Genomic DNA, 25,577 nt, shown 5'->3' on the forward strand with positions numbered 1-25,577 from the left:
CTGATACAGGCTGGGAACTGACCTAGAGAACTGTGTCCAGGTTTGGTCACACAGTGCAAGACTTTGATAAAATGGAGCAAGTGCAGCAGAGGGTCACCAAGGGGATGAGGGGGCTGGAGAGTTCACCATGTGAGGAGAGACTGAGGAACCTGCCCGTGTTCAGCCTGGCAAGGGGAAGGCTCTGGGTGGACCCAGTAGAAACCGTGCAGTACCTTTGAGGAGCTCATGCACAATGTGCAGCTCTTTCTAGTGGTCAGTGATGGGAGGGTGAGGAACCAATGTAGATTGAAATAAGACCTGTTCCAGCTGGATATAAAGAGAAACTTTTCTCCTTGAGGATAGCCAGGCACCGGAAAAGGTTGCCCAGAGGGGCTGTGTAGTCTCTCTCCTTACAGATTCTTAAGACTTGGCTGGCTAAGTTGTGAGCAGCCTTGTCTGATATCTCATCCATCCTTGAGCAGGAGGTTGGACTAGAGACCTGCTGAAGTCCTTTCCAACCTGAATCATTTGGTGGGTTTATAGCTTATGTGCATCAGAGGTTCAGAGAGAGCTGAAGTAGCACTGCTTGTTCTTGTTCCAGAGCCAAGTTCACTGTTAAGCTCAAAAGGGGTAGCAGCAAGCACATGTCCAGAAGCAGTTTGTACAGTGCTGTCAATCCTCAACTAGACTGCTTTTGGGTCTGGTCTGATAAGTCTGTAGGGAACTGTGTTTTGCTTTATCAGTTTACTATCTCTGAGATCTATTTGCCCCTTTCCACTGCAAAATGTATTTGTTCTACTGTATTCTATTTTGATACATTCAACTCTGTTGCCTCACCTCTGTGAATACAGATGGCAGCCCAGTACTTACTGGGTTTGAAAAACCCAAGTTTTGTGTAGGCTTCTTGCTGAATGTAGAGTGCTTGTGGGAAGAACAAAGACTGGGATGATTTGAGACACAGGTAGATATGAGATGTCCCACTCCCCCTCTCCCAACTCATTACCCTGCTTTAATGGTTAAGCTGAAGAGCCTCAAGAGCCTCAAGAGCTTGAGGCTCATGATGTTTGCTCTTGGAACTTGAACTCTTCAAATTTAGTGATAGAATTTTCAGCCTGGAATTTCTTTTATTTTGCAGTCTGCCAGTGCTTTTTTCTACTGAAAAGGTTTCAGGGCATGATGCAGATATATTTATTTTGCTTAGGTTTAAATTGCTTTCCATTTTTATGTGGTTTGGAGTTTTGGTTGGTCTGGGGTTTTGTTTTGGTCTGGGATTTTTATTTATTTATTTATTTTCATTGGTTGGTTTGAGGTTTTGTTTTGGTTTGAGCTTTTTATTTATTTCTTTATTTTCATTGTTTCATTCTTTAGATCTCGAGTCACAACCTTTTTGCTCATGTTTCTGTAGGCAATGACAGAGTTTTTCTAATATAACTGTCTAGGTAAGTATTTTATAATATTCTTGTGGGAAAGAAACAACCTAAACATTCTTCTGGCTGCTGCAGCAGCAGACTTTAAAAATCACAGTTGTTCATTTGTTTTTTGTAAAGCCGAAATAAACAAAAAAGATTGAATTTAAGGAGCTTGGCTCTCCACAGCTGGATCTTGTACAATTTAGTGTTGTCAAAATAGAAGCCACATCTCCTTTTTACAAAGGTGGTGAAGAATCAGACCTATAGCCCAAGAAAAGGTAATACTTCATTTAAATTAGCTGAGAAACTTCTGGATATTTTCCTGTTTGTTACGTCAAAGAAAATTTAGCAATTCCTATCTAAGTTTTGTTTTCAAAATTTTACTGTAATCTGTTGATTTTTTGGAAGTATAGTTTTATATTTTTCTGGGAAGAATGGATTTATTGGAGGGATTGCTGCAACAGATTACTACTTAAGAGTTTTTTTTTTTTTTTTGAGGATCTGGAATAGCATATTTTATATTAGAACTCATTTCTTTATAATCAAATTCTGATAGGAGCGGTTTTCTGATTCCTGTCCTCTGTTGTGGTTATTTTCTGTTAGTCATCAGCTTCTTCAAAATCCAAATGCCAAATTTATTGACAGTCCAAGATCTCTAGATGTAAAATGGAAATCAGTAAGAATATTTCCAAATAAAGATTTTTTTGTGTGTGTGAGAGGTGGTTGCAAGATTGCATTGCATAATATTTGAATATGGAGCAAAACAAGGAAACGCTGTTGCAAACAACCCTATCCTCAGTAGCATATGTTAGACACAGAACAGCAGGCTTTTAGAAAATGTAAGGCATGTTTGCTCTAGCCTCATCTGAGATCAGTGTAAAATTCTTACCTCTTCAGCCTACTTTTTGCAGTAATGTGTTTATTCTGTCCATGAAGTCTGGTCTCCTACTGTGTACCCAAAACCATTCTGCTGTTCAGAAAAATAAAAAAAGATTCATATAAATTCTTCCTACTCTTATTTATCAATACATGTGCAGAATCATTGCTTCTCAAAGGGACTGGTGAGACACACAACAGCAATCTAAAAAGTTCTTTATTGTGCCGTGAGCTCCAGTAAACCCTGTCAGTACACAGTAATTCTTTGTGATACTGGAACGTTATAACAATATTTTAGAAGCTGAATGTAGATTAAGGCTGCTGTTAATAATTATACTCAATATTAGACATTAATATTTATATTTATTTTTCTGTGGTAGCACGTTTTATTAAAAAATAAATGTGCATATCCAAATCAGTTAAATGATTACAGTACCCTTATATTGCTTTTCATTTCCTCAGTAGCATCCATGGAAATGAATATGCCTTTTTCAGAATTAAAGATACAGGTCTGCTGCATGTAAGCACATGTGCATATATTTATAATGTGAAAAAAGGTGTAACTATATATTTATATAAGCTTTGTCAAATTACATATATATACACACGTTTTTGTACATGTATATATGCAAGTGCAGCAAATGTGGTAATGGCAATCAGAAGCGTTGAGTGATATTTTAATTGTAAAGTCTGACAGAATTCCATAGTACTGAAGAATGAGAAGCTACAGGATTTATACATGTTGTTGATTAGGGTCCCCATCGCGGTAACTGAAGAAATATATGTCTCTCTCCCCCTGAGGTTTAGGGATCTGTGTGAATCAAACACTTTTCTAGTAAGAAGCCTGCACTATATAATGCAGTAAACAAATGGCATGTTATTTTTTAAAGGAAATTTGTATGATTTGTATTTTTTTCCTTTATTCCCTTAAAAACGTGTACTATTTTACTCATGGGTTGTTTGCTAGTTATTTTCTGGAAGGAGGATTTCACTTTGTTTCAAATCAGAACTTTTTCTTCTAAACTCAGGGTTAGGGAACAGGTGAATTTCACTGGCTCAAGCTTTTAACTCAGGTGCAACTGGAAAGTTAAACTTTTGTAGACTGCTGAAGCATGTTACACACCAACTAGGCTCACCCCTGCCATTAAATTAATTCTTAAGCAGGGTGGGGATGGGGGTGTGGTGTGGGTGTCAGTGACCAGTTTAACAGGTCTGGAAATGGCTCGATGGCAATCATGATAAAACAGTTTATTTAAGATAATTCTAGGAAAGCATAGGGAATGCCAGTACCTGTTTGCTCTCTATTCAAAATATGTGTACTTAGTTATTTTGAAAGAATAAATTAAATATGTCTTAGGAAACTAGCTGAAACAAAAAGTCTCTTAAATTTCATCACAAAATTTAATTCAAGGCTCTGAGGTTATTATTTTTTTTAAAGATCAAAGTATTTTCACATTCACATTGCTACCTTTCATGTTATTTGTGGTTAAGCGACTCAGTTTGCTCACCTGCAGTGAGGCCAGCCTTACAGTATTCCTGTGTATTATGATTATTTTCTTTTCAGCAGGATGGTCTCTTCTTAAAGGGCAAGTGGTTGCAGTAAGGCAGCCCTGTCAATTACTAATTATGAAGCATCAAGTGGTTCCAGTAAAAGGCAGAACTCCGTTGTGTGGAGTTGGTCTATGAATTAGCTCTGGGAGATGGAAAGGCTCTTGTAGTCTTTGTTAGTCAGGAGTAGAGTTTTATTTTACGCAGTTTCATGTCATGGGGGGAAAAAACCTGAAATAATGTTTGGAATTAATCTGAATCACCTTGGCTTGTGGCAGAGGCCTGCAGATCTGAACAGCATATGCAAGAGAAATTAATGCCAATATAGATTTTTAAAGTAGTTTGCATCAATTTAAAATGCCAAAAATGGGATCTGAGGAATGCTAAGAACACTGACCAAAAGTCCCTCCAGGGTATCTAAGATGTGTGATCAGAGAAATTCACTCCCCTTATAGCACTGAATGTTTTGGGAAGAGTCTGCTGTTAATGTAGCCAGTGTGTAGAGCAGGAGTGATAAATACTGTTACGTTTCAGACTCTGAGCAGGTTATTAAAAACATAATAATACACGTTGTTATAATATTCTTTGTTGGATGTAGGAAACCGCTTGGCTCCTAGTTAAATTCATAGAAATCTCTCCAATACAAAAACCTGAGCCTGCAGACATTTTCCATTACTCTGTTGTTATGTCATGACTGACTTCAGTTTTTACAGTTTCTATGACAACCATGATTTTGATTGGTAAAGAATCAAGTACTAAAGGATTTTTTTGGGCTGTACAGTATTTTTCCATCAAAAGAGTAGAGCAAAAATATGAAGATGCTTTTTGCTAATCAGTATTGAAATTGAATTGCTGTCTAAATGTGGATACCTGTTTGTGGCAGACTCCACATGCACTAATTTTTAAGATAGAACAGATAAGAAAATAGCCCTATTACAGTTGCCAAATAACTCTCTGTAAAATTACTGATAATTTATGCTTACAATTTAAGACGTTCCTATTTCTCAAGTCATGTAGATATTTACATTTCCAGGTTAACCCTTAAGAAATGTACTTATCAAGACAAGGTTCAAAGCGACACCACTGGATTGTTTTCAAAGACTCTCTGGCACTTTTTGCAAGTCATCAGCAAAATGCTACTTGATGAAATTTCATTAGGTGAGAGTCAAAAAAAAAAAAAAAGAAGAACAGAATGCACAGGTCAGCAGTTTGTGGTTACTGGGGAAACACAGAGAGGAGCTAATGAAGAGCTGATCAGGGTGGGAAGACAGCTTGTTGACTATGTCCTGTATGAAAGAAAAGAGAGAAGGAGGTTCCCTAAGATGAGGAGCTTGACAAGCAACAGGGTGTTTTTCATTTGGAGCAAGAAAGCAGTGGTAACAGATTTTACTTAGTAAATATGTCAGCTTGCAGAAAGGGCTACAGATTGGCTGGCTCAAAACTGGGAAAAGAGGGGGGGCTAATGAACAGAATGAGAATGAGCCAGTTTATCAAGATCAAAGGAATTTAATGCTCCAGGAGTTTGCAAATTCTTAGTGGAAGTGAGTCATCCTCTCGCACATTGGTGTGTATGGAGCATATTTCAAAAACAAATTAGAAAATTACTGGGAAATGTTGATTGAGATTCTGTAGCACTTCCAGATCTGTTCTGTATTTATCAGTTAGAGAAAGCACCTTGCACTGAGAACATATGAATAAATCCTGGTCCATATTCAGGAGTATGTACTGTCAGCAGGTCTGGAACCACCCTCTGCAGGCAAATCTGGGATCTCTAGTTTAGAAGGATGCTAACACAGTGTATAAAATTATGTTTGGTGGTTGTCTGTGAGATTTGATAAAAATCAAACAGGATGGTTGGATATTGCCCTTGGTTTGTTAAACAGAGTAAAAATTAGATCTACAACTGGAGTAGTATACCAGATCAACCCTTAGTACCTGATTTGAGACTTTTTATAGCAGTTGCTGTCTTTATATACTACAACGTGCAAAATACTTTAAATAACTTTATGGTCTAATTTATAGACTCACAGAATGTGAAGTTTATTGTTTTTCTCTCACCAGAGATACATGCATGCAATTTTAAAAATGCAAAATCATGATGACAATGGCTTTCTTGACAAAGAAGAACATATGTAAGCCCACAGTCCTGAAAATTCTTTCAGAAGTTCTTCTTTTAGCTTGGATTTGAACTAGTCTCAGCCAACCTCCTTCTCTGGAGAATACATAACGTTGGAGTGTAGATAGTTTAATTTTAGTGAAGACTTGCTTCATGGTCTTTAGCAAATAAGATCAGAATTTTAAAATGTGTTTCTCAAAGGGTAAAAAACCTTAGGATGTCTTGGGTACTAAAAGTCACTGTCCTGTTCTTCAGGTAAGAAGCAGCATTATTACAACATTTGGATGCCAGTAAAAGCTGTGGGTGGCTTGATACCATTATACTAACTTCTGTAGGGAAATAATTGGTGAATCAAATCAAGAAGGAGGGAAAAATGGATTTTTCTGTTACCAGCTTATGACTTTGAATAGCTTCATTTTTGTCTGAAAAAATGTTTCATGCTTGCTTTCTCTGCTCTATCCTAACTCTGGCTTTTATCCCTAGTGAGAGTCCTAATGGCCCTTCAGCACATTTCTTTGAATTGTTTTATGTGCTCTTACAAAGCAAATGAAGCTTCAGAAAGATTATTGCAATATCCTCTCCTTATCTAGTGCCATGTTTAGTATGTATTCTGCATTTTATACTAGTTTACAACTTTTCCTACCAGTCTGTGTATAGATGGCTTTTAAGATGTTTTGAAATTTAAAGCCAAATTAGATTCAGTGCTTTTAACAAAGCTTTAACAAAGTCCTACTGGCCAGGTTAAATGTGGCCCTGAGCAACCTGATCCTCATGGGTGACATCCCTGCCCATGGTGGCGAGGTTGGAACTAAATGAACTTTAAGGTGCTTTCCAACTAAACCACTCTATGATCGTGCATTACTGTAAACTTTGTAAGTAATGTCAGCCTGTTCCACTCTCCATACATGAGCCATTGGGTTGTGTTTTCTCCTTGCTGAACGTTGCTCAGTTGTTATTTGCTCACACGTGCAGCTGATTTAGGAATAGGCATGACTGAGGGGAGTTAACACCAGAAGGACAGCAACATAAAGGCATAGTTTCTGCTGGCAGTAGATCTTCTAAAAGAAGTTCCTTCAATCCAGTGGCTTGTTCCTGCTCAAAGGATTTTTCTCGATCAGTTGATACAGGTGTTGTTTGTATTAACATGCTGTAAGGGATCTGCAGTCTCTAGCAGTGATCTGGGAACAGCCTTCCATGGGATTTGGTTTGGTTGTTGTTTTTGTGGTTTGTTTTTTGTTTGGTTTGTTGTTTTTGTTTTGGTTTAATAGACTAGCAGATGTGCTTGCAAAGTAAAATTAACAAGCAGATGTACTCAGGAGTTGTATCTTTTCTTGGTGCTTCTTAATGAAGTGCTGTTCTGATGCTTACAAGAAAGATGCAACTGTATTTCTTATCTCTGTTTTCAGTCTTATTAGCCTTCAATGATTGTATTGGGCTAGGGTTTTTTGGCCCTACTGCGCCTAGACCTGGACCTGTTTAAGATGAAAGGCTATATCTGCTTACAGAAAACATAGACTTCCTGCAGTAGTTTACAGTCTTATAAGACAGCAATGATATACATTAAATGTAGGACTGCAGGGGGGCAGGGGGGACTAAATCCGTGAGAATTACTGACCTCTGAGCAAAAAATTCAAGAACTTTGACTGAAACATTAGAGAAAAAGAAAAGTATTCTGATTGCTAGAGGCTGTATTGACTTCTTACTTTCTTCTTCCTCTGTAGCCCTGATTCATCTCCCACATGTATTCTAGTCTTGCTCTTTGAGATGTCATAGTGCTCATGGCAGTCCACTGGTGTGCACTGAGCATAATGGTGTATTGGAGATCCTGATCCTTACAGGAATATAAAGAAACAGAGTATCGATCCCCCCCTCCACAAAATACTGTAGTGATGTTTTCAGCAGTTGCAATTAGGAGAATATATAAAAACTATTGTTTCTTTGGAATGTGGCAATTCAGCGTATTAAAAACAGCGGCATGAATTGTTTGATTCTAAAGCTCTGATGGAAACCAGACAGCTTTCTCAAGCTGTCTCCATTCAATCATGGCTTGTCTGTTTGTCTTCCCAGCAGTCTTGCTGCAGTGCCTTGTGTTCATGTACCTGTTCATCTGTCTGTTTTGAACTTTTGGAGCAGGTGAGGGGACATGGTTCTTCATTGATGGTATTCAACAATGTTGATCATCATTTTTCTGTCTACTGAATATGTGGCATTTTTGGTGTTCTAATTGTGTATGTGAATACTGATGTTACACTACCGCAGTGTATTTGTACTATTAATAGCATTAAGGGATGTTGCTCGCTTCCAGACCTCAAAGCTTATATTTCAGAGTTTTTATAATACCTGAAAAAAAAAAGTAGCTCATTTAGTCTGAACTCACACAATAGTGATATGATTGTTCTGAAGGGGGAGACCAGTTAGCAGTTATCAATGTCATTGCCTTGTCCCATTATTTCCCAGTTCACTATCAAAGCCAGTTCACTCTTTTTGTAACACGGAGTCTTTTGTGCTTTAATGAATTCATCATCAATTATATGTGCCCCAGAGTAATAGTGGTGAGAAGTTTCACTATCAAGCTTACTAAAGACTATATGACTTCGTCCCAAGTGAGGCTTTAACTGTTATTATCCATGGCTCCAACCTTGTTACACGACTAGTTTTCACTTGTATGCAAAATATTAATATGCCAACCCATTAACTCCCACTTGCAGTGAATGTACTCAATACACTGTCACAGAACTAAGCTTAACCTAACAGCAGTGCTCGTTGACTTCTGTGTTACTGATGTTTAGTGAGTTGCTCTGTAAAAATATTTTTTGTATTTACAACTTCTTGTAAAGTTGTGTGTCTCCATTTTGGAGACTTCAGGCCCGAGATACAAAGAGCAGATTTTTTAGAACTGAAAACTGAGTTTTATGTGTTTTAACTGGTTAGCTGAGTATTTTATCTAGACAAGATTAGGAAAGACTTTTGAAAATGTTTAAGCAGGAGCTGTGTTTGCAAGTAAACTAATGGCAATTCCAAGCCCTTTTTTACCCTTTCTTATTTTTAATGAGGTATGACTGTATTTGTACATCACCTGCTAGGAAAGCAGCCACAGGCAGTGGTCATCTGCAGAGCAATAGTTCAGTGGTTACTATGGAAACCATAGGTGACCTACATTTTACCAAAAAGTGATCAAGTTTCTTTTTGTTTTTTAACTGAAGCACACTCATTGATTTCTCCTACTGCTTTTCATCTTTTACACATTGTTTTACTCAAGTAGTATTCTTCGGTTTGAGTGATTAGTGTGGAAGGGACAGAAAAAATCTTGGAGCAGAGATACCATTTCATGGTTACGCTACTATTTACAATTTTTACCTTTGCTGTCACGTCTAATTATATGTTCTGAGCAAGAAGGTAACACAATTTAATTAATTACATTGTGCGTTATAATAATGTATTATTTGTAAAGCTACCAGGGTAGCTGGTCTGTAACAGCTTGCAGTGGCAAGGCTCATTCTTGTGACTTTACCTATTTCAGCAACATTACAAGTCAGTAGGTTACTGTATGAATAAAGCTACTCAAACTATTGGACTTCAAGTAAGCATCAAAAATGTTTTTTGCTTTAGTAAGTTGATCTTCCTTTCAGGATGTGAGAATTTTCTGAAAAAATGAGAATGTTCTGCAGACAGACAAAAGAGCAGCCAGGAGAGAGGGCAAAGTGTGACATTTCAGATAAAGCTTAAGTTCACATTTTAAATATACATTTCTCACTGTGAGATTAACACAGAATGGTAGGAATTGGGTCAGAGCACGTGCCTAGGAAAGTCATTAAATGTTGCGATATGCTAGAACTTTGGCTTGCAGATGAGCCAGGCTTGGATTTTCAGAAAATTTTGTTAAAACAAAATGGAGAAAGGTTTTACTTTAATTTTTGTGTGTGTGTGTGTTGTTTTTTTTTTTGTTTTGTTTTGGTTTTGGTTTTTTTTTAAATTTGGATGAATTTTATGGTCTTTATATAAATACACTGTTCTATTTTGAATTGTTTATTGTGCTTTGTAGGTGAAGGAATCTTTAGTTTCACACAAATAAAGGACAGTGAAATGCTACAATATAGACTTTTTAGAGACCAAATATATTTTTTGTCATAAGTTTATGGACCATCTGCTAATTACTGAAACCCTCTTGTTGCCATAAGTCTATCATGACATTTGGATCATAAGCACCCTGCAGCTGATAATGGAACCACCTCCCGATTTTTCCTGTATTTTCCACTTTCTCCCCTGTGCCCATGCATCTTTTGTAGCCTGTTTTTTTGCTTTGAAGTTGATAAAGCCACTCATTTTTACCTATACTGCACGGCATGCTATGCTCCATCACTTCAGTCATATGTTACTAGATTAGCTACAAACTCATTTGTTTGCATACCTCAAAAAATAAGGCATTTTTTGTTACCTCTTTTCTTGCTTCAGAAAGCTTGAGTTGTGTGCTCCATGTCCATCTGCCTACACTCTGATACCTGCAAACGTAGCAGTAGTATAGGCAAGATATATTAATGGTATAAAACAGAAAGTAATGAATGCTTTTGGGATTTGATCTAGTTTGCCTTTATGATGTAGAATTTGATCATCACCTACACTTCCTGTATCCATGATCAAAATCTTCTTTTCCCAAATCATATTGATCCTAAAAAAGCTGATTTATCCCTTAAGAAGAGAATGGCATAATAGGAAGTGTTCAGCTCTGATGCCCAAGATCATAGAAAAGACGATGTGTAGGAGCTGTACCCTGGGAGAGTCATGGCCTGGGCTGAAGGAGGGTATGAAAATTGGAGGACGAAAGCTAAGACTGACCAAGCTAAGATTCCAACATCATTTTAAAGCAGGATCACAAGTATTTGGGGCCAAAATGGAAAGGGTCACTGTGCTGGTTTTTGTTGGGGTGGAGTTAATTTTCTTCACGTGGCTGGTATGGGGCTGTGTTGTAGATTTAGGCTGAACACAGGGTTGATAATACAGAGATGATGTTGTTGTTGCAGAGCAGAGCCAAGGCCTTTTCTGCTTTCCGTACTGCCACACTGGCATGGAAGTGGGGGATGTATGGCAAATTGGGAGCAGACACACGTGGGACAGTAACTCCAGCTGACCATGGGGATATTCCAGACCATATGACATCATGCTCAGTATATAAAGCTGGGGGGAAGAACGAGGAAGGGGGGGATGTTTGGAGTGACATGTTTGTCTTCCCAAATCACCATTACCCGTGATGGGACCCTGCTTTCCTGGAGATGACTGAACGCCTGCCTGCCATGGGAAGCAGTGAACTAATTCCTTGTTTTGCTTTGCTTGCATGCATGGCTTTCATTTACCCTGTTGAACTATCTTTATCTCAACCTATGAGTTTTCTTGGTTTTACCCTTCGATCCTGTCCCCAGTGCCCCTGGCGGGGGAGTGAGTGAGTGGCTGTGTGGGGCTTGGCTGGGTTAAACGTGGCAGACACAAACAGGCATCTGTAATGGCAAAGCCAGCACTGTCGCTGGCTTGGGCCACCAGTCCCTTCTCTCCATACCCCAGCCACAGGTTTGCCATATGGATCAAATGTTAGTTTTTTGGTTTGGATTTCCTTTTACCCCCCTACCTCTCCCAAAAACGATATCCTAAAATGTCTTTTAGAAAGATATCCAACCTTGCTTTAAGGACGTCAACAGATGGCAAGTCTGTCACCTACCATGGTAAGCAGGATTAATGTTTAATTGTCCTTGCAATTAATGAATTGTGTTCTGTTCAGTGCAATACAGCAAGGTTTTCAGACTCCCTGTTGTGTCAGAGCTGAAGTAGCTCATGTGTACCAGAAACCAAATGTGCATACTGGCTATATGCTTAAAGGTTTATGATCATTTATTTTATATAGATAGATAGATATAAACACACATATATATGTAATTTCCTAAAAGTCAGGTCTGCTCTTCCAAGATACATATTATTTTATAAGTCAGTAAATAATTGTTTGCAACAATTAAACATTTTGGTAATATAACTCCAATGGCTTTCTCATACATGTGACTCACATTTTTTCTGAATTTTTTCACCCCAATATGGTACCTGGTTTCATTGCAGACAAACTGAATGTTCTGTTTATTCAGTGAGTTTGCACATGGCATCACCAATGCTTTGACAGAAGTTCTAAAAGTTTATTGGTATCATTTTAACAGTAATGAGACATGAATTTCATTTTTTTAAGGACAGATTAAGGAAATGTCTACAGACTGAAAACATGATTTCAGAGATGTAAAAATCTCCTGAGAGAAACTGGTGTTCTTTGAGATCACAAGGTCAGTAGTGCAGTAGCAGTTATTCACATGCATATATCTATACAATTATACAGGCCCAGTTTCATTTTTGTAGCTTTTGATGATACAAAACACGATGTTATATTTTACATCTCTGCAGAGATTTTGATTAGCAATTTTGGAACAACAGTAGTAAAAGAAAAATCAGGTTTCCAGCTGCAACTTTGTGTTTAAAAATGCTTAAAATTCATGCTGAAAGCTATTGCATTAGTATACATCAGCAGCTTTCAGTGTAATTAGATGCAGACAGGTAAAATGTTCCTAACTTGTTGCCCATGTTTGTAAATAAGTTAATTGTTGCATATTTGCATCTTTTGTCAGTTGCTTGCAAAGGTATCAGGTCTTTAATGTTTTGGAAAACGAAACACCAACTTAATCTGAAGAGTTGCTTTCAAGGCTTTTTTTGTAATTTCTGTTTTTTCCAAAGACTGGAAGTAAGGGATATGATTTAGCTACAAAGAGCTGGTCAACACATCTCAAATAGTAAATGCGTTCAGAGAACTCCGTGTAATTAGTATAATATTTTAGTAATGTCATGATGTAATTTAAAGTGCTTGATAAATAGCAAGAAAATAATGATAGCATTTTCTCTTGCATAACCTGTAACTTCATGAAAGCTTTATTTAGATACTGGAAAACGTGTATAATTGTTGTCTTTTACTTGTTTGTTATTAGAATATTTTTAAACGTTACATGTACTGATGAAGGGAAGATCAGGAAGCACGAGTGTAAGTAACCCTTATTGTGAAGGGTCTATTTGATTTATGGGTTAGCCATGATATTAATGCAGACACTAAACCTGGCTGGTTTTGGGGGGGGTCTGACTGTAGTGGTATGCAGATTGAGTACAACATCTAGTGGACATGCCCATGTAGAGCAGTAGTCCGTGACCACAGAGTTACTGATCTTCTTTCCAGATTTACCTTGGTGAATGTCTTTATAGCCTGACTCAAATGAACTTTTCATATTATGTCTTTTTACCTTACCTGGATTATCCTTATCACACATTACTGAAGGTAGTTGATTCTCTTTCAGTAGCTTAAGCCATATATTGTGTTGTGTCTGATTTTGATTATCTGATAAGTTTCTACAGTGAAGAGTACACAAGACACTTAATGAAGGCTCACTTGGCCCAACTTTCCTAATTTTTGGTGCATAAGTAAAGATGAATACTTTGGAATTTTCACATAATTTTTTAATTAATGGCCAGTCTTCACGAACGAAGAACCGGGGAAGGTCTTTCCACCTTCCAGCCTGCGCATTGGATTTTTTAGGTGAGACACAGTGTGCGCAGAACTGAGCCCACCCTTTAATCCTGAGGTTCATCTGCCAGGGCCAAGCGAGCTTGGACGGTGGCAGCGAGGTCCTCAGGACGTAGATGGATTGCCTTACGGGCTAACGAGCTCCATCTGCCCGGGGAGGGGCCCCGACCGGAAATCGAACCTGGGTCTCTGCAGTGACAGTGCAGCGCCTTTACCCGCTAGACCACACGTTCAGTATGGAAGTATTTTTCGTTAGCTGTACTTAAGTGATGTGAAGTACATTTCTCTTATTTGTGTGCTTAGCATACAGTACGGTATGCTGGCAAAAAAACTCAAATGAGAAAATGGTACTGCTGACTCAAGAGGTGCTCCATTAAGTTAGATTGGTAAACGCCGCAGAAAAAAATTTCCAAATGATCCTTAGTGCTTTGTCCACTGCTGGGTGCAATTAAAAATGTGATTTAGAAAGGTAATAGACCAATATTCCGTTAGTGACTGCTTAAGAGAGGAGGCTTGTAGGGAATCTGCAAGTAGGAAGTAAATGACGTTATGGCAAACTGAATTGTGTACTGTTCATTTTTGCCCTTCTCTAGACAGATAGCATATATATATATATATGCAAAATTTTGGGAAACTCTTCCAGAAGCATGTTATATTTGTGTTGCAGTGTAATAATGTCAACTGCAGTGTAATAATGTCAACTGTTTTTGAATTAGGGTATATAAATAAGTCTTGCAACATAAGTTAATCATACAGTCATTATTTAAGAAAAACTTTTGAAAGTAAGGCTTTTTACCTACATGATGATACTGTGTGTGTTAACACTTTGGGGAGGTTTTTTTCTTACAGTAACGCATATAAGAGGAGAGGATGTTATTCTTGACTTACTATGGGATTTAATAAGAATCTTAGACTTGTTTAAAAATTACTTTTTTAGTGATCAAAATGCTTCATTTATTTCAGTAAATATGAAAATATGTGTCAGATTTTGGAATCAACTTCCTAGATGCCTAAATGTTAGTGATCTTGCAAAATTTGTTGATACAGTTGCACCTAAAAAGTCATCATCAGTCACTGAAAGACATGTACTGCCTACTACTGATCCCTTCCTATATCTGCTATTAAAGTTCTGCAGTGTGAAACCAAGGTTTTGTCATATTGTTCTGATTTGAGATGTGGAGGAAGGACAGGAGTTCCCACCACATCCCTACTTCTCCCTCTGGTACTTGGTGCTCATTTTCTGGTCTACATAAGAGATGAGTTTAAAGGAGTTTCCTTTTCCAGGTTTTATTTAATAAATAACGTAATATAACATACCTAATACATGAGATAATAGCATAAATAAATAATATGATAAAAGAACAGTTACCTATTGTTTTGATTTTTTTTTCTCTCCCTTGCCCTTTTGTTTTGTGAATTTTGTTCTATGTGCTCTTTAAATGGCAGGTTAACTGCTGTAGCTAATCCACAGAAATAAGCAAATTCCAAAACAAGGACAAGCTGGGAAAAATTAATAATTTAACCTCAAATAGGTGGGACCTTTTGAATTTCTCTTTTTATTACAGGAGAGACAGATGATAGAAATGTCTCCATACTTGTAATATGACAATTTTGATGAAATGGGTTTTGCCCCTATCATACATAATAGGGAGGAATTGCCAACTTGTACCAATTCTGCTTTGATTTTTTTTTTTTTTTTAATATTCCAAATATCCAAACACAAGGGCCTGTCCACCATTTATCTTCACACCATAATATCTGGCTAACAACAAAGGGAAAAAAAAACCCACCACAACAAAAAACAAACAAATGCCCAAACAAAAACAAACCAAACCAAAACCCTTCTACAAGTCTTGAAATGTCTCTGCATTCACAAATCCTGAATAGTGATGAGGACGAAAAATTTACATGTTCAAATCTTAATCCACTATCTTAAAAGGGGGGAGCAGAGAGACAGCATAAATTACTAATCCAGTTGTGCTAGAACAGCTGCCCAGATGCAGCAACTGTGAAATCTCTGCTAGAAACATTATTATGTTGTTTTCCAACCACTGTGTCATTTAACTTAGCTCTATGTGCAGTGTGAAAGTATCTGGATCCAGTGCTGCTTTAAGATATTTTAGCTGGTGGGGATAAAGCCCGATGAGAGCTCCTGCACAAATGCAGTGTGTGCATCCTCCTCCCTCCTGCTGGCTTGGGGCTGCTTGTGCACTCAGTGCAGGAGAGATGTGAGACATGCAGAGATTTACCAATGGCTGTAAATTTCTGAAAGGGACAGTCCCCACTATCACAACTGCAACAGTTTTCCCATGTCAAGATCTATAAAACTGCAGGACAGCTGAACAGAGGATATTTCAGGAAGAAATGATGGCATAGTCTTAATTTTAAAAAGGACATAATTTAATTTTATGTGATGGTGTCTGCATTTTAATGCATAGCATAATACAGCCTGAACCCTTTGGCTGAGGTCAGCCTATCTACTAGTGTCTTCTTTTAGTCGTAGTTTAGCATATGAAGAAAAATTCTTCTCTTCCCATAAATATTTTCTAGTGGTTAAGTACAAGAGCTTTTAATCAGAAATCACAATATATGGGAACTTAGAAGATTTCTGTGACTGTAAATTCCCTTAGCACTTCTCTCTCTAGAAATTAGAAATACAGAATAAAAAAAAAAAAAGCACGTGTCCCATACTGCAACTGAGAGAACAGCTGCTGTAAAATTTATCTTGTAATACTTGGAGCATATAAGTTGTGGCCTGTGCTGTCCTTTCTGAGAGTTTTGTTAAGATGCCAATATTAGTTATAAACAACTATAATTAGTTAAAAATAAATATTTGCTGGAGATGGCAAAACCCAATATCTAGAGAGCAAAATCAATTTGTAAGTCTTGTATTTCTTATGATTTAAGCTATAAAAATGCATGATTTTTCCATTTCGGGACTGGAAGAGTTTAAAAATCCCAAGTAATTCCACTGGAGAAGGTGTGTATGTAAAGAATAAGCACCTCCATAGCATTTCTACCCTTTCGTCTGTGAAGATACAGATTTTTTTGATAATATGATGTTGTGTTTGAAATGTGACACAGGGAATTCAGATTGCATTTCAGCCTCTAGAGTTTCCTTCCTTTGGGAATTTGAAGAATTCATTAAATAAATCTGACCAGAAGAGACCAAAGCCCTCTTCCAGCACAGTGCTTAAGTTAGATTCATACTTAATGAGACTAACTCTGCTGGGACCACTGTTTTTTAATATCTGTCCTCACTCAAATGGTGCCTTAAAAATTCAACCATTTAAAATGGCAGCAGAATAAATGGTTAAGGATGCTGATGAACTATTTCCAAAAAGCATACTATTCACGCTTAATACTTTCATAATCCATTTCTATTTTTTAATCATCATCCCTCTTATACTTTTTATTGATTTGAAAAGCATTATGATTCAGTGGTCTGGTTTAGTACTTAAGTAACTCCTAGACACATTCTTGTTATTTCTAATCCGTCAAGACTACCCAACAGCTCCTTTATTTTCTTTATAGCAGCCTAATGAGGTCAGAAAGGTCAGAAGAAACTAGCAAGAAAGGTCAGAGTGGCTTATGCATGGGTCCTTTTCTGTAGGCTGATACTCAGCATGCTGGGAATGGGTCTGGCTATAGTATTTGGATTCTGCAGTGAAATAATGACATGAGCAATTTGACAAGTAGTCTTCATTATCCTTTCCCACAAAATGTATTTCCACAACTAGAGCAATTAGTAGGGATTATCTTTGAGAGGAGAAATAAATGGCTTTTAACTGCTTTGTGTATTATAATAATGTTAGATGTTTTAAATTTTTCCTACCTGAAGAATTGTGGTGTTTTTTTTTTTTTTTAAATTCAAGTGACAGCATATCACCCTGATCAGAAGAAACAGTACCCTCCCATCCACTTACTGATATTACTTAGAAACAGAATTGTAAAGTTCATATCGGGCTTAAATTTTCAAACCTGCCGCTATAATTGTCCTTCCCTCCCTCCTTTGTTATTGATGAAAGTGCAAAGTAGCTCTGAATTGATTTTGTTCCTCTAATTGTTTGACTTGTTTAATGAAATAGGTTCTTTCTAACTGGTGATCTTGAAGCGTACATTTTAACCATTAACAGCACAACTGTGGGATAAGTAACAATAAGATACTTGATTTATAATTTTCTTTTTTTTCATATAGAAATGCTAGGTTTGGAAAAGTTAAGCTGCTCAAAGTCTCACAGAATTACTCATAAAAAATGGATTTTGGGATCCAATCGATTATGCAAACTGATTTCACGTCTCTGCTGTCAGTCCAGTGGTTCGGTGGGTTCTTATTACAGTCCAGAGAAAGGTTTTGCAGTATAACCATTAGCTAAAGTAATAATAACATCTGTATAATGGAAATAACAGTAGTATAGCAATTAAAAAGTGCTTGGCTTGCTATTCGTTGCTAGTGTTTATTCCTAGTGGTGAATTGTATGCAGTCAGGCTATGGCTTGAGAGTCCTCAGTGGTTACCCACTGTCTAGTAAAAAAATTTCTTTGCATGTTATTTGACATTTAATATGTGGGCCTCTGAACATTTGGGTTTGTTTTCTGAAGATCTGGCTTTTGGCTGATGACAGAGTGTTGAACAGAGACCATAGTGCTGGATATCCTTAGCAGAGTCACCTTGTTTGTTTGCTTAGATGGAATGAAACACTGGATGTGTGGACAGGCAGGAATTTTCAGATCTAGTTCAGGCTATATTTGACTTAGTTGTCAGCCTGTCTTGTATTCTGGATTTTGGCATTCCCCATCCCACTGATTGTAGTACAAGGTCATTGATGTATTTTCAGCAAATTCTCTGATTTTGTATAGCAAAGTGATAACTTTCAAATATTCCACTTTTTGCTCAGTGTGCATTACACTTGGTGAATTTTGCTTCTGAGTTTGCTGGAGGGTTAGAATGCAAGGGGAATTCCTTTTTATTTTTCTAGTTAATGGATAGCATTATGTTTCTAGCATAAATTGGAAGTCATTGTCACAGTATGGTATTTCTGGTATTCTCATTCAATTCATTTTTCTCTGTCATTCAGTTACTGTAGGACCCACGTGCCTTATTTTCAGTATATATACATTAGATACAAATATATTTCCTAGATCTCAAAATAAAGATTTTGGCCTCATCTTCCACAACCCATCTTCAAGAGTTTACCATATTTCATCTTCTGAAATGTTGGCTTGCCTGTGCTTTTTTTCCCACTCTTGGTTCTTTTATTCTTCTAATTGCTACTCAGTTTATTTTTTAAAAGGCACTTCATTCCTTCCATATCTTACAACTTTCTACAGTTGTATTTTTAGTGGTCTTTTTATTTCCATCTGTACTTTTTTTGGCTAATCTAGAAAAAAAAAAGTTCATTTATGATGTATCTGCTAACAAGAGATGTATCCCCCTCAGATTTTTACTGTAAGATTGTTTTCCGGTAAGCAGTTTATCTCTCCTCCAGGATGGTTGACTTAACTGTGAAGCAAAAAAAAAAAAAACTTACATAAACCTTTTAGCCTTTTCCATCTCAATATCCCAAAATCCTAGCCTTAAAAATGCATTCTTGCTGTGTTCTCATGTATATCTCAGCACTGCTTTAAGAGTGGTGTTACTTTGACCTGCTGATGCATCTCTTTGTATCCCCATTAGCATCAATTTTTACTGTCATCAATGCAACTTCTTTGTCTCTAACTCTTGAAATAGAGGCAAGATCTTGGTCTTTTCCTCTCCACTTACCTGTCAGGGTTCATTAATATTGGTTACTTTAAAAATTTTTAACTCCTATACTGTTTCCAATGTTCTTGAGCAGTTCCTGCAAATGTATTTCATTGGTTTTTTAAAATCTTTTTAAAAACTCACCTTTGTCATTACGTGTACAGAATTTTTAGTTGCCATGTAAAAATAACTGTTACGAGATAAGTGGTAGGTCTTTGTTTTCTCTGCAGCCCTAGGTCTTTGAATCCATCTTTGTTTCCTGCTTGATATTTAAGATATTTAGTTTCTAAAGTGATATATCAGGTTATATATAGCTTTTAAGGCTTTTAATGCTGTCATTATTGTGGTATAATCATTTAAGGCATCAGGCAAGGCTTGTGGGGAAATTAGCATTTTTTAATTAGATTAACTTCTACAGTTAGACACAAAAGCCTGCCTACTTTTCTATGACCCCTTTCTCATGTTCTCAAAGGGTTTGAGTTTTCTACTCATCTCAGCTTGTCTACTTCAAGATCCTGCTGTTCTCTGCAAACTCTGCCTATGTCATTGCTTGACACACTGAATGTCACGAGGCTCGCAATTGTTGATCTGGGTCTGTTCCTGTGTGATTATGATCTTAAAGTAATTTTTTCATTGTTTGCAACTACAGAAAATAACAAGAATATCAGCACGGAGCATGTAGCAATTTGCTGTTGTAAGTACGTAACAAGCTAAATATGACAGCTTTTCAGGAATTCTCACAGTACTGGAGATAATAAGAAAACTGCAGGATACACACTGCAGTTGTGAACTCATTGCCATTGTAAATGACATGGAATATGTTTTCTGAATGTAAATGCGGTCACTCCTTTCTCTCAGTCCAAGACATCCTGGGCAGTGAGAATGTCTTTTGCTCTGAAAAAGTAGAGCAGTTGGCACTGGCAAATACTTCTTAAAATCTTATAATGGCTGAAGTCTGCATTTACAATCCTGTATCCACATAATTACATAAGTGCTACCAACAGTGGACTTGGAGCAGGAGAGAATTCCAGGTGGGCAGCTAGAGTAGTGGTAGGGTCACTGAAGACGGAAAGAGAGAGCCAAGAACCTTGATTTCTTGTCCTTCAGTCACAAAACCGGTGAGTTCCCCAATGAGCTTGGAGCTGTTGTTCTGATTAAAGTCTTTTAACTGCAAATGACAGCTGGTGCTGTCAGCTTGCACCTTTGCTGTGACCTGGAAGGTCAAAACAGACACACTGACTACACTCTTTCTAAATATCTGACAAGCCTAGTATTATTTCAACTTTACATAGCAGTAACAAACATGATCCTCATGTTCTTAAAAGAAAAAATATTGTGATGAAAACAATATTATCCTCAGTGCTTTAAGATCCTAGGCCAAAGGGCTAAATCTGGCCGAGAAACCACTATCATTGCAGGGATGCCAAAAATCCCACTGAGTTGGTAATTGCTTCTTTTCTGCAACACAGGAAACTGTCTGATGATGCAACTTTGTATCAGGTGGTATCTAAGCTGTCCCTACAAGTTTTGCCTGTGCCATAAATCGGTGAGCCTTATTCAAAGTATTTGAATGTAATCCTCATTGAAAGCCTAATTTTTTTTTTAAGGTGTTCACTAGAAAATATGTTGAATAATGATTTTAAAAGGAAGAAAAACTCTTCTCCTCTGCAAGTACACCAACACAAGGGGCTGCAGTCTTTAGGGACCACAGCCTGACATCCTCAACCCAGGGCTATTGTACTGCTGTCAGAATGATACGTGTGTCTACTTAATATTGTGAACAAAACTCTAACTGAAACATGAGGTTCTGCAGCTGATAAGTATCAAGCAGTTTAATTTAAAAAAAAAAATCATGATGGTTTCTGAAGTGCTGAAGTCTTGAAAGATATTTCTAGTAATACTCTAATAAAAATCTTCATTTAGTTCTGATCCCGTTTAGGTAGAACTTTAGATAAAACAGTCACTCAATAGCTGCTTCTACAGAAGAACTTCCAAACTTGAGCATGTTGCAAAAATGCTATCCTTGCACAGTTTCAGGGCATGTGGACTTAACCCTTTCAACTCTTGGAAAGTTAGACTGAAAACAGTGTCTTTGAACACCAGTTGAAAACACTGCAATCAAATTATGAAGTTAAGGATTTAAACCAGTGCATCCTGGAACTGCCCACTGATTTGCTAATATGACTGTTATTTAAATACTGCTATCCATCTTCTTTCTAAAGAGAAGAAATGGCAATCAGCATTCCTTACAAAGCACATTTCTGAATTGGAGCGGCTTACTTTCATGGAGTAGAATCATAGAAAGGCTTGGGTTGGAAGGGACCTTAAAGATCATCCAGTTCAAAGTCCCCTGCTGTGGGCACCCATTCCCCACCTGGGAACAGGCTTGCCCAGGCTTGCTTTGAGCAACCCCCATCCAACCTGAACTTGAGCACTTCCACAACTTCTGTGGGCAAGCCTGTTCCAGTGCCTCACTACCCTCTGACTAAAGAATTTCTTCAAATGTCTAATCTAAATCTCCTCTCTTTTAGTTTAAAACAGTTGACACTGGTCCTAAGCCCCTTTTAAGTACCGGAAGGCCACAATGAGGTCTTCATGAAGTCGTCTCTTCTCCAGGCTCTCAGCTTGTCTTAATAGGAGAGCTGCTTCAGCCCTCTGAACATCTTTGTGGCTCTCCTTGGGACCTGCTCTAACACGCTCATGTTTTCCTTGTGCTGAGGACCCCAGAGCTGGATGGAGCACTCCAGGTGGGCTCTTATGATGGTAGAGGGGCAGAATCACTTCCCTTGACATTCTAGCCACTCCTCTTTTGATGCAATTGGCTTTCTGGGCTGTGAACACACACCACTGGCTCATGTACTTTCTGAAGCTTTAGAATGTTGCAATGACATAGGAAGAAGTTTGCTGTAAAACTACAGCAGTTTGGGTTTTAATGTTATGAAAATGTGTATTCATGGTAGGAAAATTATTTTGGATGCTAAAATATATGAAAATATTTTTCATTTAATTTCTTTATTACTGACTTTAAGGCAAGTGAAATCATTACCATCTTTTTAGGGTATGAGAAGGGAAATCGCCTTTAAAATACTTTTACTTTATTAATTTAGGCTGCTGTCAGGGAACATATTGGGGGAAATGTGTTCTGCTGGTAGAGAAGACTCAAGATAAGCAATAAAATTCCCATTGCTGTGCTGATGTTATCCTTGATGCTAGCAGACAAATGAAAAAGTAAATAAAAATTATTTTCAAGTTCTGCTGAATACACATTACTAAAGGAGAATCAGTTTCTAGGCTTTAAATGTTATTTGAAACAGTGACAAGTTACCATATAACCTGTAATTCAGTGTTTTGTTTTTTATTCTAAGTAGCACATTGAAGAGACTGGTGTTTTAAGTTGGAATGCTTCATAAACTAACTGCTATAAAATTTACGTTACTGCTTAGATCTGTCTCTGTGTCTGTTATATTTTTACACCTGTCTCTGCTCAAATTAATATACTTGTGTTTATGGTAGGCAGGAACAAATGCAAAAATTGTAACAATGAAAAATTCATCTTTCTGTGGAAGATGAAAACTAAAGAGCTTGTCTGCTCTGGAAGTTGAGAAAACAAGCCACGAGGCAATGTTGCTGGTTTAGCAGCAGTGGTGCTTTATAAAGCTCTGTTGATGACAAGTCCAGTCTGCTTCCTTTTGACTGGATTTTTTCCTGTTTCAACCGCACTGACTCAGTAAACTTTTTTGGTTTACTGTGGTATAAGGAAGACTGGAATAACCAAGTAGTTGGAGAGGAAAAAATACTAGCTACCATGCTTGCTTCAAATATCTCTTAATTTTATTTATTTTTAAACTTTTTGCTGGTCAACAGCCAATTGAAATTTGTAAGCTGGAAAATGATACTGTGGGAAAAGGTGTGCTTTGTGACCAAGCAAGAGAAAAGGGAATGGAGTAAGGAGCCAGTTAATTATAAACCAAAAGGCACCTTTGTTTCTTCTGTTTATGTCTTGCAATTCCTAACCACACCAAGCATAGTTCTGTGTAGTGCTGAGTTACTAATCTGCGTGGATCATGTTGCAATGTTGGAGGTGTCATGGAAACTGGCTGGAGCAAAGCTGGCTTATAAAGCACATACAAGACAGCCCAGGCAGTCTCTCTTCTTTAAGTATCTGCCTTCTAAGTCTTTTTTTCTTTTTTCTTTTTTTTTTTTTTTTAACAAGGTGATGACCAGTTTGCTCTGCTGCCATTTTGAATGATGGCTGTATCAAGCATTACGTTATTATTATTTGCTTTGATTATTCACATCATCTAACGCAACAGCAGTCAAGAGATTCTTTTGCCACTTGGCTACACATCTCTCAGTACATTAGTTTGCCTGCCAAAGCTAGTATTTCTTTGATTTTGTTTTTGAGAAAGGTTGTGAAAGGAGAAAGAAACCCTGTTATGTTTACTACAGGGGAGCATTTTTGTTTGCATACAATAGCTCTTCTGATGTTTTCTGAAAGGAAGAGTGTTTTTCCTTTGAGATATCACTCTGGAAGAGGTTAATTTTATCTTGGAAAAATGCAGGTTAGGTAAGATGTAGCAAGAATGTATCATTAAAAATGAGGTTGTTTTCAAGAGCTGTTTTGCAAAAATTCATTAGGAAGAGGTATGCTGTTCTATACCTCATAGTATGTGTAAAGAGAATTTACTCTTACTCTGTGGCTGCTTTTATGAAGTTGGCCCTGGTCAAGCAGGTACTTTTAAAAGAGTCAGGGAAAAAAGCAAACTGTACATGGCATCTTTCAAATTGACATGGCAGGGTAAGGGTGCCAGAAATAGGAGTGAAGGGTGGCACTGGCAGCCCTACATTGACAAGCTAAGAGTCACTGCATGAAGTTGGGGATGAGATTGCTAGGGTGCAGAAATCAGAACAGCTTCCCATAGGCCTGCCCTTCAGTTATAGGTTGCCTTCTCCACCCATCTGTTGATCTGAGGATGTCATCTTACCTTTCAAATAAACTTTGTCTACTTTCATTCATTTCACTGACAAGGCTCTTATTTCAAAACATGGTTGTATTTCTTTGAAAATGTCATTTATGAATGAGTAGGATTTTAATATTTGCACAATTCAGGAACCCAAAGTGTGTCATTTTTCCTGGCAGGCTATAGAAACCCATCAAGCCCCAGTATTTGGAACCAAAGAGTTAACATGGCACTACTGGAAGATAGTTAAGCTGTGACTATGATATATCTAGAGAAAGTAAGACATTTGGGGCCAGGATGTGGAAATTTATTTGATTAAATTATATTTGGTCTGGAAAGAAATATGTAGAATTTATACTTAAGATTATCCTACCCCACTGTTACTGATGATAACTTCAGATTAATTATTACCCTATTTTCTCTTAGGTGTGCATTTTTAACTCTCTAGAACTTCTGTAATGGCAGAGTTCCACAGGAAGTTTGCAGCTATGCCTCATCCTGAATTCAAATTAGAGGAGTTGGCATGGGCAAGGTTTATAGATCTTACCAAAGAAGTGAACACAAATCATCTATTTCCAAACCTGAAAGCCAGTGTTGAGGCATTCAGAGGTGCTGCTGCCGTAGCTCATAAATTGCAAACCATGGCATGTGAACCATGCTGTTTGTAAGAGCTGGAGTAGAGCATGCATGGTCCATTGAACACGTTTTATAAATCCTGGACTTCAGGACTTTTTTGGCATTAGACTGCAAAAGAGTTTCAGCAAAACCCTCTTTTACTCAACTGGTACGGAAGTTATTGCATTTCTGGTGTATTTGGAGAAACAGGAGCTCTTGCACTTTATTGTAAGTTGCAAGATTCCAAACTTTAGAATAACAAGGTATTGAGTGCAAGTTGCCCCTTTTTGTCTCATGAAATTGAACAGTCTGTTCCTGTAATTGTTTTGATTCATATCTGATTCATCCAACTGTGATACAGGATACTGAACAGCAGATTAAGTTCAACACCTAACAAAATAATTTAGTTGTATAAGGTGGAAATTATCTGAATTTCAAATCATAGGCTTAGTCTGATTTGCAATATATGGTTGGTTTTGGGTTGTTGTGAGAGTTTTGGGTTTGGGGGGTTTTTTGTTTGTTTTTAAATTCTGTGCAAGACCTGTATTTGGATGCATATAACCTTTAAAAAAGTACTCTAGTTTAAATGCATATAGAGTGGAATAAACCAGGATTTATACAGTTATTTCTAATTAACAATAGAGATAACTCAGAGTCCAGATTTCCATGGCAGTTTGCTTTTGCTGTAGCTTCTGTGGAATGAGAAAGCATAAGAATGTTCCTATGAATTGTTTTTCCTA

The 25,577-nt window shown here is 37.4% G+C and overlaps 1 protein-coding gene across 5 annotated transcripts in view; it reads left to right on the forward strand.

The window, feature by feature from the left end:
• Positions 1-25,577, forward strand: part of CSRNP3 (cysteine and serine rich nuclear protein 3) — a 104,966-nt gene that overhangs the window by 33,185 nt on the left and 46,204 nt on the right. Inside the window, exon 1 of one of the 5 annotated variants that reach the window (XM_027911505.1) lies at positions 12,171-12,239. The exons of the other annotated variants lie outside the window; for them this stretch is intronic. The gene's annotated coding sequence lies outside the window, so the exon portion shown is untranslated. Of the gene's footprint in view, positions 1-12,170; positions 12,240-25,577 lie in introns of those variants that run through there. 5 annotated transcript variants of the gene reach the window in all.

This window comes from Empidonax traillii, unplaced genomic scaffold, assembly GCF_003031625.1.
Source record: "Empidonax traillii isolate 1590-97213 ecotype Southwest subspecies unplaced genomic scaffold, ASM303162v1 scaffold33:size3420811, whole genome shotgun sequence".
Lineage (NCBI taxonomy): Eukaryota > Metazoa > Chordata > Aves > Passeriformes > Tyrannidae > Empidonax > Empidonax traillii.